Genomic DNA, 14,603 nt, shown 5'->3' on the forward strand with positions numbered 1-14,603 from the left:
CTCAATCACGAGGCGGTCATTATCAAAGCGCAGGTGATAAAGCTTGAATTAGTGGGTGGTGTGATGAATGGGCGTCGCATTTCAAAACCGAGTGAAAGCGCGCGAGCCAGTGCCGAATAACTGTCGACCGCGCATAAATAAATCTGCTATGGCGCAGAATATAATGCGCGAATATAATAATTTTAAAAGGCAACAAATCACCGAATGATTTTATGGGCCTAATTTATTGATAAAGCGGGCGCAATAACAAAGGCACATGATTGATAGAATTATTATTTCGCGCGCTCGCGTCCAAATCCAACAGCTCGAGCCGCGCGGACCATCACGCTAGGCTCTTTCGCGCCACTGTATTTCATGCACCTTTATTAAAGTGCCTCTCTCTCGCTCTCTCTATGTGCCAAGCGACGATAAATTCCAAGCTCACACAGCCCTGCAAATTACACGAGCACTAATATTCATGAAATGCAGTTGGACAGCCATTCGTACATATGAATGTCCGATTGACTTATTACCGATTTTGAAGCTAGCCTCAAACACTGTCCGTGCACCGTGTTGCTGCCCTAATTTTCTTCGGAAGTCATTCAAAATATTTTGAATTGCAATTCACCTTCAATGTTTATATTTTAGGAAAAGCATAATTGTAAAATATTTATTACGGACATTTCGCGTTGAAAAAGGTCATTATTTGTTATATGCTACAATAAGTTCCTGATGTCAACTGCATAATGCACATACATTTTATTGCTGCAATACTACTTGAAAAATATAAAAAATGTGTTTTTTAATATGAAAAATGTCTTAAATGTAATTGGCAGATCAACAATTGAAATGGGATTTTGTTTTATTAGTTAAATATTAAATGATGCTTTTCAGTTGTTTTATGTTTCGCTTTTTAATAGATAATCCAAAAAGGTCTTTTAACTCAACATGTAGGAACATGACTGAATTACAGAAGTAATAAACAATCAAATAAAGAGAAAAAAAATGGATTAAATATTTATATTTCTTTTAAAATTTTAAAAACAGTAAAATTTTTAAAGCGTGATAATGATAATTGCATGTGAAAATTAGGGAACAAACCCTGTTGAATATAAGTTTTTTTGCAGCCACGTGACAATGTAAAACCACGCAAATGGTGGCATTCAAAATCGATTGAGACCTTCTCCGCTCCACATACAAGAAGCCTATTTAACGCATCAGTCATTGGGTGGCAGAAAATTGGGCCGGCGGGCGGGCGGGCGGGCGGACACTGAAACATAAAAATAAAATAGGCGCCCGGCTCTGCTCGCGCGGGTGCGCGAGATACATACAGACACACGGCTTCCTTCTTTCTTTTCTCTTTTCCATTACAATATTTCAGGGTGGGAGACGTCAAAAGAGGGTGTGATGGACGCGAATAATGCCTCTTTCGCGATCTCTTTTTGGCTACCAACATCACGACGACGACGACGCCGGCGACGACGACGACGACCAGCGAGAGAGTGGAGCGGGCGAGCTAGCGGGCGAGAGAGAGAGAGAGAGGGTTGTAATATAGGAGGGAGGTGGTGGCTAGACGACGCTCTCGCCACTAAATCAACTTTATTACTGCGCCACCCCACTGCAGAGGGCGGCAATATAATGCCGAAGAGGCCGCTGTTTGTGAAAAACCCGCCAAACTCGCAGCGTGCCGGCCGGCTCTTGAAGAAAGGACACCGCGATTAGTCGTGCCGCGCGCCATTAAAAATGCACAAAAACAAGCCCACTGCCGAGGGCAACTGTGTCAAATTCCGCAGTCGTGCAAGTGGCTGTTGCACAAGGCAACACTCACTATTCATGAGTAAATATGATGACTTATGAACTAATTTCATGGATCAATAAGAAATCGACGAAGAAGCAAAGAGGCAAAATTTTCTAAATCGAGCAGATTTTTTGAATTAGAAGGGAAGAGTGTAGGAATCTCTAAATTTCGAGTGATCTTTTAATGTCAGTAAATGATTAAACTGTTGAAAAACTACCGATTTTTCATTTTTTTGCAGATTTGATATGGACCTGAAGAATTAATTGTTATTTTCCAAATCGGTTTATTCAGGAGAAAAATTAAGAAACCGTCAAGCGGTCAAGCGAAATAATTTTCCTGCTACCACTGAATGATAAGTTCAAGGTCAGTGTCATTATGTTTAGTACATTTAAAAAATACAGCATATTGTTATCAAAACTATTATCGTTTAAATTATCAAATCGTTCATTGTCAGCTCTGCGTGGTTTGATTCAGGATGGATAACTTTTAGTGAAATTTTGATATGAATAATGAAATAGAACGCTCTCGTACTGTACAACGGCTGTTTAGACCCAAAACCAAGAGCTGAGCCATTCTATAATTTTAAATCTCATAAAATATCCAACGTCAGTATTTATTTATTTTTTCCGTTCTTATATTGTAGAGCTTAATAATTTAGGTTGGACCCATATTAATCTGGATTGGTTGCTTTTGCTCCATTTTTTTTATTAAATAAACAAATCACGTCATATTTTTCAACTGCCAAACCCCAGTTTGTTGGAACCTCTTTTCTCAACCATAAAATATATCATACTCTAAAATTCCACTTTTTGTTTGTTTTCATTCATTTGCGGAACGGAGTTGAGTATGTATCACCCTCAAACCATGTAAGTTCTTAGCTTACGACACAACGTGTAATATTTGCCATATTTTTTGTCATTTTAATCATGAGAGATTTTGTTGACACACCGTTTATGATTCTTATAACTAACATGAAAAAACTGCGAAGCTACATCATGCGACTCGTCTAGTTGTCTCATGGCTCATGGTGCACGAATTAGTTTTATGAGGAATCTTACTATTTTAAACAATTTTTTTAAAATAATAAATTGAGAACTTTTAAAGATTAATTTACAATCTAGACATCTTCATTGAGTTGGCATGAAAATTGGGAAATCTGAAACAGATTGATTCATGTTAAAAGCAACAAAACAGACTTCAAAAAATATTAGCTAGAGTTATAAAAACTGCATCACATTTGTTAAACAATTCTATAATAAAATAAGGAAAATATTTAATTGCAAATATGTTTTAGGTTTAAATATAGTCCGAAAACAAAACAAAAATTATTTGGAAAACATCTTTCTAGACATCACCTGTCAAGAAATATTTGGTTCGACAGTTGCACAAAAATTTAAAAAATAGCACACTGCTGTTAATGTTCTTCCCTATCATTTGATTTTTATGTGGTGATTAAAAGAAAGGTAACCCTTAACAAATTTGGATGGTGCGTTTTGAACTATAAAAAAGCACTGACTTCGCAAGGTTTTTCCTGGTTAAATCATATAATATTGGGTGTTCTAATTTTAAACCTTCAATAACTGGAAATGTAGCACATTATTAATTTCAGGCATTTTTTTAACAACTAAAATTGATTAGGTTTTTCCCGGTGACAAACCCCGACTGCGACAAACAAATGCTCATCAAAAAGTAAAATGAGAGTGAGAGAGAAGCAAGGCCAAAAATCGCACCAGCACCAAATCCGGCGTACAGCCATTTGAAATTCACACTTCCACGTTAATGTATTCATCCAATTATCTCATAAATAAATTGAATCAAATTTTATTGCATCAAACAAGCGAACTATTTTGCGGCCGAGCGTTTCGGCTGTTTGTTTTCGATGGGATATCAATTATTTAGCCGGCGCTGTTTTATTATTGCCGCTGCTGATTTTATAAATCAACCCCCGCGCACGCCGCGTCCACGAAGCCTGCACGCTCTCATCATCATAAATAATAATACTTTCGGCCGCGCGCAATGACACGAACGCAATAACATTAATTTGAAATGTCATTGCGTTGCGGCACAGCATCAGCCGGAGCAGCCGCCGCCCCCTCCGCCGCCCCCGGGCCTCCACGGCCGCCCCCTGCCAGCCTCGCTCGCTCACACACACACCGCGCGCTCGCGTTTGATGGAGTCATTACGAATTCCTGGTGATGGGCTCAATTAAAATTTTCGCGCCGAATTGCTGCCGCTCGTCAAAAGCGGCTCGTTGGCCTGGCCGCGCGCTTCATTAAATCACTCGCTAAATTCCATTAAAACGCCGTTCGCCTGCAACTCGCAGGAATCTGCTATGCCGTAATCCAGCACGACCTGTAAGATCTGCGCTCTAAGGTAACTAAAAATGTTTATCTGCTTTATTTGATTAAATTTCTCCAAAAAGGGTAAAAGTATTATGCACTTATAAGTATTTAAAAATCAGGAAAATCACACAAGTTTAAACTGTCTAAATGGGTTTCTAATAAATCTAAATAGTTTTGTATATTTATATTTTTGATATGAAAGGGAATAACAAGACTTCATCCTAGTTGATTGAAACATTTAAAGATTATTACCATTTTTATTACCTAATAATTACTGAAATTTTCAGTAGGTGTAGCTGCAAATTATATACATTAGTATCTTTTTGAAATCGTAACAATTATTAGATATTTAAAAATCTAAATAGTTTCAATTTAGTTTTCTTTATTGTAAATTAATTATGCATCTAAAAATTATTTTTGGAAGCATTTTTAAACATACATAACGCTATTGACTTTAGATAAATGATTATTTTTCGAGCATTCAAATGTTGCACGTTCAGTAAACAATGACAAGTCATACAATTTTAATCAATTTTAACCATACTTAAAATTTTCTAATACCGTCAAAAATTCCAAAATCGTCTACCGTCTTTAAGGCGTGTATTAAAATCTTCTAAGTCAACTGAGAGTGTGCGGATAGAGAATAGCAAATGATATTGCAGTAAAAGTGAGCTGCTTAATTGAACGTATTTCTACAGAAAATTCTAACAAATTACAAAAAACTAAACAGCTTGCTCTTCACCGAGGAAGCTGCAATTATTTCCCACTAAAAGAATATTAATTAGTTGCACTCCAAAAGTAGGAAGTGTATTAATTTTGACGAGATTGACACTCTTCTGTTTAAGCAAAGGTCGTTGCGATGTCGACGATTTTTCCGCAACTGCGGCAGGTCGGTAGGTCTTCCGCGGCAGTCAGTCTGCAAGGCTGCCGGTGATGTATGTCCTTGGCTGGCAGCGTGTGTGTGAGCTGTGCGAGCGGTGGAGGAGGTGGAGGCTGCCCCGCTCCGCCGACGGTGGAGCTGCTGCCGCTGCTGCTGGCGCGGACCTGTCAGGGGCTTTGATGGACGGGCACATAAAAGTGACGCGCGGAATGGGCGCGCAGGCCTCCGTAAATCACTTTTATTACCCCGCCATCTTCATTTTCATATTTCATATTTGCATTTTCCCTGACTACAGCAGCAGCAGCAGCACAGCCCCATAATACGAGGCCGTGGGGAGGGTGGCGGGAGGGGAAATAATGTAAGGATACTGAGAGAGAGCGAGAGAGAGAATAGCACCGACGCCAGAGCCATATAAATCTAGCTCTTTATGGCTAATTAGCCTTTTGTATGTGTATGTCTCTCTCGCTCGCTCTCTCTCAGAGTCGAGGCTCTCTCTCTCTCTCTCCCTGGCGCGCGGCGGACGAAAAAGGCCAAGGAAATATTTTTTCGCGCGCACAAAAAGCCGAGCGAGCGTTATGGCAGCGCGGCCATTGTTTCAAGGAGCATAAATTCCGGCCGAAATGTCAAGTGGTAAATCAAAATTTTCTTTTCCTCGCCCGCCAGACTGCCGCACTTTTTGCCAAAACGCCTCGCTTGCTTGATCGCGCACAGCAGCAGCAGCAGCAGCAGCTTCAGACCGATCTGCAGCAAATCAGATCGGCATAGGGTGCACTTCAGTAATGTGTGAGGCTACTGCATTAGTTGGAAAATGCGATATTGTAAAAATATTGCTATTGTAAAACGGGATATTTAATTTGTATAAAATTTAACATTAGCAATCTATGAAACTCTGCACGTTGAAGATGATTATCTTTGTTAATTTGAATTTTTCTGAAATATTTTAATGAAAACTTATATTATATTAATTATTTGACTCTATTTAAAGCTTCCAAATAGTTCATTTATTATCTATAAAAACATTTCGTGTATTTACAACAGTGTGAAGTCTTCTTTGTTAAAAATCAATCGCAATCAACCTTAAAAATCATCTCTCGCGCCTTAAAGTTTGATCGCAATCAAGATTAAACTGGACTCAATGCCCGATTTGATTACGAAGTCAAACACGCAATTGCAAAAATCAATACATTGCGCTGTCTGCCGGTCTGCCATTCACATGCAGCGTGCAAAAGCGATTTCCCAATCTGTCTCAATCCCCCGTGCGTCAAGCAGAGGAGCAGGGAAAAAAGGGAAAAACGATGCTGCCTGCGAGAGTAATCCAAGGCCCCTCTCAGTTATTATTTATAAATTATTGCAGCGCGGCTTCAAAGTCTTTCCGGCGGCTCTCTTTCTCTTTTAATGCAATTATTACACTGAGTCACAGAGTGCACTTACTTTTTATGTATAATCAATACGCGCCGAGAGCGGACGAGCGAGCGAGAGCTAGCAGCACAGCGGCGGGTGATGTATTTTTTCACCCCTGACGCCGCTGCCACCGTTTTCCTCCGCCCGATTCGGCGTGTTGTGCCAAAAACCGAGTCGGCTGCCGCGCTGCTGACTGAGGAGCAAACCGCGTGAACGCCTTAATTCGCTCGTCTAGGCCAGCCTCACGACGCGCCGGACCTGCCGGCTGCCTAATTACCAAAATCGCAGGCGCTTGGCAGTGCAACGGAATTATTTGAATTTACCAATGCTTGAGGTTGTGCTATTATGGCTTTTGCAGAGCTCAACATTTTCGAACAAAGGGGTTAAACAAAAATCAAGCTGACTTCAAAGATTTTTTACGTAGCTTGAATTCGCACAGTTCCAAAATAGTGGTTTCTAGACTGTTTCCCAATCGGTTGATTTAGATGGTTGTTAGGGTTTCATTAATAGCAAAGCTCCCACGCACTTGAGAGATAGCTTCCGTTATTGTATCAAAAAGAGTTAGGTTTATCACTGATCCTTTCTTAAAATCAAAGAATACAAGAAAATAAATTTATTGTGCTTTTGGATCTATTAAAACCTCTTAAATAGGACTAAAAAACAGATCCATTTTTTGGGCTGGAAATTACCACCTGAAATAATAAATTTTAGAACTTTTGCTCCCACGAGTTAGAAAATTGAACTTTCCAACGATGACATTCATACTTCTTTGGACGCTTCTAGTTATTTTTGACGATTTAAACGTGGTTATAATGGCTAAAAATGGCATTATATGCCTTTTTTATGGTACCACGACGGTTGAAAATTCAGGAAAAAATGTTAATATGTCTTAAATTCATAACCCTAATCATAATTCAACGAAAAATGGTTTCAAAATTTGATTTTCAGTTAAACAATTCCCACTTGAATTTCCAATAGTTTGTTTTCTTTCAGAGCCCCAAAGGTAGCACTAAAATCAATTGTAAAACTCCAAACATTCATAAGACTATATCAAATGTAAATCCCTGCTTGCAAGCCTGACCAGTGAGTGCAGCAATCGCTTCGATAAATCAGGCGGCACTGATGGCGTTTTACAAACCGAGTGCCCAGGTGGAAAATAACAAATGTTCAGCAAAAACGAGGGCGGCTATCCGAAGCGCGCGCGCGGGCGAATGGTAATAATCTGCTGACCGCAACACCTCAAGCTATTTATGAGGCAAGATTGTTGCTGACTCCGATCTAATAAAACGACCGTGGAAGGTGAGCCACCCCCTCGGACGACGAGGCCACCCCCACGGCGCTCGACAAACAGAAAAGCAATTTCAGGCGCGGAAAAGAGCGCAGCAAATAATGTTTTCCTTTCCAAACTGTGCCGCCGGATAAAACGATGATGCAAGATTTGAATTCTTCTGTTTTCGCAAGTAAATTAATCTTGCAACTGAACAATGTTGAAAATTGAGGAAGAATAATTTGATTCGCGATTCCTTTGTAATACTGTTAAGCCTTTAAAAATATATGAATGCTATTCAAGTTACTGCTCAAATTACTTTAATGAACGACATTTAATTCATGAAGCTACAAGTTAAATAAAACACTGATTTAATTGATTAAAAAAATATTGAAATTTTAACATTAATTATTATTACACTAAACCAACTTTTGGTTTTCCCAAATAAATATTGTGCAGATTTTTTTACCTTTTTAAGGGAAAAATAAAATTAAGGTTTGTTTTGTTAATTATTATTTTAATTGTTTGAAATAATAGCAGCACGCTGCACAATCAATCATGAAAATGTTTGAGCACTTCATTATTTGAAATTCCTATGGCAATATTTATTAAACTAATATTTTGTGTTAAGCAACAAAACAAACACTGAAGTTGCGCCTGTAAAATCAGAATTTTTATCCTTAATTGATAGCGTTTTCATTTGTGCAGCAGCTTTTATTTTCATCGCGACACATTTCCTGAATTTGGCAACAAGTTTCAGCGGCAATTTTGATCTCTAAGCAAACACTTGTGTAGCGGCAAAGGAGCGAAGATGGAGCGGTCTAATTTGGCTGAAGCCGTTCTCTGAGGAAACGAGCTTCATCAATTCAAGAGGCCCGAGGTTTCCGTGCTCGGCTTGTTGTGCTCGACGCGGCAGCTGCCGGGTGCCGAGGATAGATGCCAGCACGCAGTTATGCCCGTCCGCTCCGTTGCGAACTGACTGTGGAGAATTTGCTTCAAATTGACTCAACAGCAGAACGGTACTACAGTCATCTACAAACGATTTTGTCTTGTAATGGAAATTTCCGGGTGAATTACCTCCACTTTTTTTATTTGTCTGTATAAATTAACAAAATTTCTGTTAAATGAATTAATTTTCAAGGAAAGTAAAAATACAGCTTAATAAGTTTTAACAAGTACACGATCTTTTTTAACTCTCAGGTAGCTTGGCGTGATGTGAACAGATAGTTCAGTCGTCTAAAGTTTTGTTGCAACGGTTTAAACTACCCACGGAGCCAGAAACAATATAAAAATATTTTTAAATTTAATTTGAAAATAACTTTATATTCTCAATAGCCTTACGAAATTTAGTATATGAACAAAACTACATTTTTTGACGAGACATTCTGATGGACAGGTCATTCCACAAGTTTTTCCTGTTTTTTTTTACTCTAGCTTTTCAAACATCTGTATAACAAATAGAAAACTACACATATTAATTAATGTGTTGGAAATATCCCTTTATTTCCTTTCACATCAACACTTTTACACTTTTAATTTCGCTCTGATCAAATTTAAAGCGTGTTAAAATATGAAATTTATTTTTTTAATTAAAAATAGCTCAAATGGAGTTAGATTATTTTATCAGTCACCTCTAAAAAACTCAAATTAATTAAACTGAAATCATGAATAATTAAGAATATTCGCAGCAATCGGGACATCCTTGAAATTTGAAGGAGTCACGGGTCATCCATGTTTTAACCTTTAACCTCATTCCTCTGTTTTTCTCTGAAGACACATTTTGACTTTTTAAATCACAATATACTCGGATAAGTTTAAATTTTATTCATGTTTATTCTTGCTCTAGTCAAATACAATGATGAATTTTTGCAAAATTATTTTCATTTCTGTTCCAATTTACAAGCTTTAAAAGAAAATGCTAATCGAGAGTACAATTAAATCTAAAACAAATATTTGAAATTCGTAAAAACTAGGGAGAAGCCGACTTTGATTTGTGCGGTACATTTTAAATAAGGGACTGACTTGACTAAATATCTGAACTTTTCTCCTATAATTATTCTTTTAATATTTTTATAATAAAGATCTCACGCTACATTTTGTCGTATGCCATATTTATACCATATCTCTTAATTGAATCCATTATTAACAGATTAATTTAAAACGTACATCATGTTGTTGCAAGACTGTTGATGAACGTGTCAAAACAAGCAAATCCTCCGCCCTTTCAGACTCCCCGCGTTCATCCATGTTAATAATATTCGGGCGGGGAAGAAAGGGAGGCTTGCGAAGGGGATGAAATTTGCGAGCGCACTTAAATAAAACCGAGTGCGTGTCTAATATACAAATGTGTATCTGCTTGCCGCGCGTCTGCCCACTGCAATTTATATACGTATTCGATATTCTTTTGGACACATCTTTGCCAAAGATCCCGTCTTCTTTAAATATTCCGTTTGTCTGCGTGAGAGGAGCTTGCGCGAGATTAAAGTGTGTTGCAGGGTTTAACGCGCGCGGGGATTATTTCATACACGTTGGATGGCATTTGACTTGAGGCGAGCCAGCCAGCAAGCAACCCTCTCTGTTTGTTGTGCTGCACAGTCGGTTTGTTGTGGCAATGCACTTAGGTCTCTCGCGTCGCCCTTCTGCCTGTCTATCTGAATATTAAGCACCCCTTTCCTTTTCCGCAGCAGCATCTCCTCGCTAACGCTATTACACACACGCCTACAAGATCAGGGATTACGCACGCATGATTTGTAATCATAACTGGCTGACTTTATTGCATTCCGACAAAGGCGATGCGGATTCCTTGGGTTTAGGGTTAAGACCAGAGCCATTTTAATATGTCAAACAAAGGATTCAAAAGGGGTTTGAATGACCAAATGAGGTTTTTCGTTAAATTAAAAGTTTTTAAATGAGCTTGAATTTTTAGATTTTTAAACACCCTTAAAATCATCTAAATCCAACTTTAGAGTCCAAAACATCTTAAACTGTCTAACACCAACTAAATTACCGTGAAAATGGTTAAAAGGTCCAGATTCCAAGTCTAATTAACATTTGGCTGAAAGGTACCTTTTCTTGTCAGCGAGTCCATCTGGATCTGAAACAAAACTGTGCGTGAAAGGATCACCGAAAAATTACAAGAAAAATCTCTGAAAAATGATAAAATTAGGAATATCATCAATCCATTTGAAATTTTCTGATTAAATTGTAAATAGGACCCAGAACCATCGTAAAGGGTTGTCTCCACTTCGAAACTCCGTTTAAACTTCCATAATTTTAATATAATAATAATTTTTGAAAGTAAATATTGACACTCGGAAAAGGATTAAAAATATTTGACACTCTAAAGGAACCTTATTACAACATTTCCAGAACCAATTAACAATATTTTAAAAACCATTCCTCTTAGTTTTCGAATAAAAATTTAAATAAGACAGTTTAATTATATTTTTCATCATGAAAAGACCAAAACGTGATCAGGAATCTGTGAATCACACAAATAATTTAGAAAAAAAAATCATAAAATATTCCAGTTTTATTAGCTGATTTAGAGACACATTTATTTCAAACAGCACATTAATATTTATTCCCAGCTGTGAAATATTGGATTGTTGAGTGGTTTGATGCATAATTGGGAAAGAAATATAGGCCTCTCGATTTTTGATAAATATAATTTAGATTCAAGTCGAAACTACGGTTCATCGTGCCGTCAACTGCATTGGAGTGACGTGATTTACAGCCGGAGCAACTTTTGCGCAGTGATTTGCGTGATTTTTGACCCGCAACCCTCTGCTGATGAACTGCTGTCAGACACGAACATCGTTCTCCTTGTTGGAGAATGTTTTATTGCAGCTGACCAGAGCAGCAGTGCGAGCGAGAAAGACAGGCCAGGAAACCCGCTAACTAGCCACTGACGAAACGGAATTTCTACACCGAAATTAATTCACATTGATTTTTAAAATTGCAGGGCAAGAACAAATTACACGCTCTCAAAACAATTTTAAATTGAATCACGGTTGTACTGTTCTTTTCCTATTTTTTCCAAATATAATTGAGACAGAATTTTGATATCCTTTAGTTCAAGCTACGGAAGAAGTCTGTACAGATTCTAAAATTCTCAGATCGTCAAAATATTATAGAATTACAATTTGAAATATAATTATTCTTATATTTATTTAAAAATCCCATATTTAATAATATTATGAGCGATTTTTGTGATTGATTGCAGTGATTTGATACTAATTGCCTCTCTTTCTACATAAAGTGGCTTTCTTAGGCTGACCAAATCCTCTTTCACCGTCTACGATAGTCACAACAACCCTCGTCGCATGACCTTTTGAAGTCAGAAGTCTGCGGCAGAACATTTCGAATAAAGCTCACACAATTAGCCGGGCTTGCATTAGTGAGTAAAAACTCGCCGTTCATCAGGCATTCTGCCTGTTGAAGAGATCCCGGTGGATTAGCCTTTGCATTTTCCAGAAAAGTAGCAAATACACACTTCTGGTCAGTGTGTGATGGTAATTATTGTGACTGCTGCTGCGCACAAAGGCCTAAGCCGCTGACAAGCAGCCTGTGTCTTTGCCTCGCTCTATAATTACAAAGTCGTCGGCAAAGAGTTCGCCCGCACGGCCGGGTCGCCGAGAGAAGGCTGCTTTTAATATTTGATGAGCACCTCTTACCGCCCCAGACTTATTGCTAATTACTCGGGACACAAGATCGGAATTTATGCACGAAATTAGCGGCGTCATTACGCGCCCGCCTGCATATTTCAGGTGCTGCTGGTTGCTGGCTGGCCTGCCAACCCTCCTCTTGCGGCGCACACCGGAGGAAAAGCGGTTTCGCCACTATCGCATTAATCGCCGATTTATGGTAATTGTTTCCGGTGCTCAAGGAACACTCGGGGACGAGTTTGAAATATACAAAATGTCCTGTTGGCAAACTCTCTACTTAAAATTTGCTCGGTGTGTGGTTTTGAAAAATTTATGAATTTCCTCTTGCCTCACTCTACACACATACACCTGCAAAAACTGATTTGTTGTAATCGGCCAAAAAGTAACACACAGGGGAGAGACTGGAATGTTTTCTGAAGCATTTCTTGCATATTATGCATTATGGTAGTTGAACGCAGAGTCAGCTCGTCAGCTGCATGCTTTTCACTCTTTTTCAATAAATTTACTTGTTTGAAATATTTTAGAATTGCCTTATTCTCTCGTTTTAATTTCATTTATCTGAAACCATTATCATTTGAGTGCTTTTTCTTGTATAAAAGCAAACGCAGAAGCAATTAAATACTGATGATAACTACTAAGAAAGTTGATGTCAGGTTGAATCAAAACTTTGTCTTCAAATTAAGCAAATTGCAATATTCCACACCAGCAAAAAGGTCAACATTGCATAAAAAGGCCATTGAGACATTGCAAGGATAAAGTTTAACCCTGAACCTTGGCAAAATGACACATATGGTGCTGTTCGTCGTACTTCTGACTTTTCTTGGATGCGAGACTTCCACATTTGTTGCAATTTAATTATTTCCTATAATATCATCATTATTTAAACCATTGATTAAAATGCTGGTGGTAAAGCAGCAGTCATAGTTCCTCTTCTTCCACCTGATTTTCCACCCCAACCTCCTGAAATATGCGTCCTATACCACATATTTGAGTGTGCCAACTAAGCCTCTACATTCTGTACTAACATATATGATTTTAAAATCTATCAATTGTGAGAATTAATTGAAATTTCCAACTGATTAATTTGCTGAATAACATTAAAAACTGGTTCCATTGGCGAGCAGAACTTGCTCTCAATCATCTTCAAAACGCAGAGCCAAAAACTGTTGACGTAAACGATAATTTGAACAAGTAACATATCTCATTTTATGTTAGAAATCAATCAAAATGCAATTTTCAATCAATCCAATAAATTTAATAATGAGCTGACAGCAACATCTGTGTATTTTTTCAGCTAATAACTAGGGTTTAATTAATGTAGAGATTTTTATCAATTTTGTAAATCTTACTTTATATATTTTTGAAAACAGTTTATGTACTCCATAGACTGCATCACTAAATTCGAGTTGATATTTCAACTATTTAATTTAGATTTCCTTTATTCGGCAGTATCTCGGTAACACATCCAAGTGTGAAAAAAATACAACACTTTCATTGCTTTAAAAATGTAGAAGTAAAATATACTTTGACGTTTTCTCTTTTGCTCCAATTAATTATCTTCCACTTTATCTACACGCCATATCATTTTCTGCTGCCTTTTTACGTGGTAGAAATAATTAAAAAAAAAACTGATAACTGTTCCCACGGCAAGTTGGTGTCACGCTGCATCGAAACTACGCACAATTATGAACAAATCAAAAGAGTCCACGCCAGCGAACAGGACACGAAAGCATATAAATTGAGTTGAGAAATTATAAGGGAACAGTATAACACTGGCCATCGTCGAAATGAGATTCCTTGTGTTATTCGCTGTGCTTCTGACAGTAGCGGTCTCCTTCGCGAGTAAGTCACATTTAATATGATTAAATAGTATGAATTGTCTCATATATTTCATAGGTGCTGAAGAAGAAACTGCTGGGGGTGATGTGACTCCAGCGCCACAACCAGGAAATCCTATGTTACCTTCGAATATCGTACTTAGATAAAATTGCAAGTTAAATTGGAAATTAATTTAAGAAATTTCAGCTCAGCAACCTGCAAAATTTGATGAATAAGATAAGGGAGACTTTGGGTCTCGCTAGATCCATTCCTGTCCTCAAGGAGGTTTCTAGGGGTGAAGCGTCAGAGAAGGAAGAACGGGAGAGATTTATGCAAAAGAAGAGGGAAAAAACTTCAACCAAAGCTCCTGTGACTCCTGCTGAATGAGCCACGCGATTTGAGTGAACTACATTGTTCAATTCCTCCGGCAATAAATTGGGAACTTTAAAAA

The 14,603-nt window shown here is 38.0% G+C and overlaps 1 long non-coding RNA gene across 1 annotated transcript; it reads left to right on the forward strand.

The window, feature by feature from the left end:
- Positions 1-14,041: 14,041 nt before the first annotated feature.
- On the forward strand, positions 14,042-14,603 carry LOC135946919 (uncharacterized). The gene is made up of 3 exons (XR_010575557.1): positions 14,042-14,176; positions 14,231-14,307; positions 14,360-14,603. It is a non-coding gene; the product is annotated as an uncharacterized LOC135946919 (long non-coding RNA).

Source organism: Cloeon dipterum, chromosome X (genome assembly GCF_949628265.1).
Source record: "Cloeon dipterum chromosome X, ieCloDipt1.1, whole genome shotgun sequence".
Taxonomy (NCBI): Eukaryota; Metazoa; Arthropoda; class Insecta; order Ephemeroptera; family Baetidae; genus Cloeon; species Cloeon dipterum.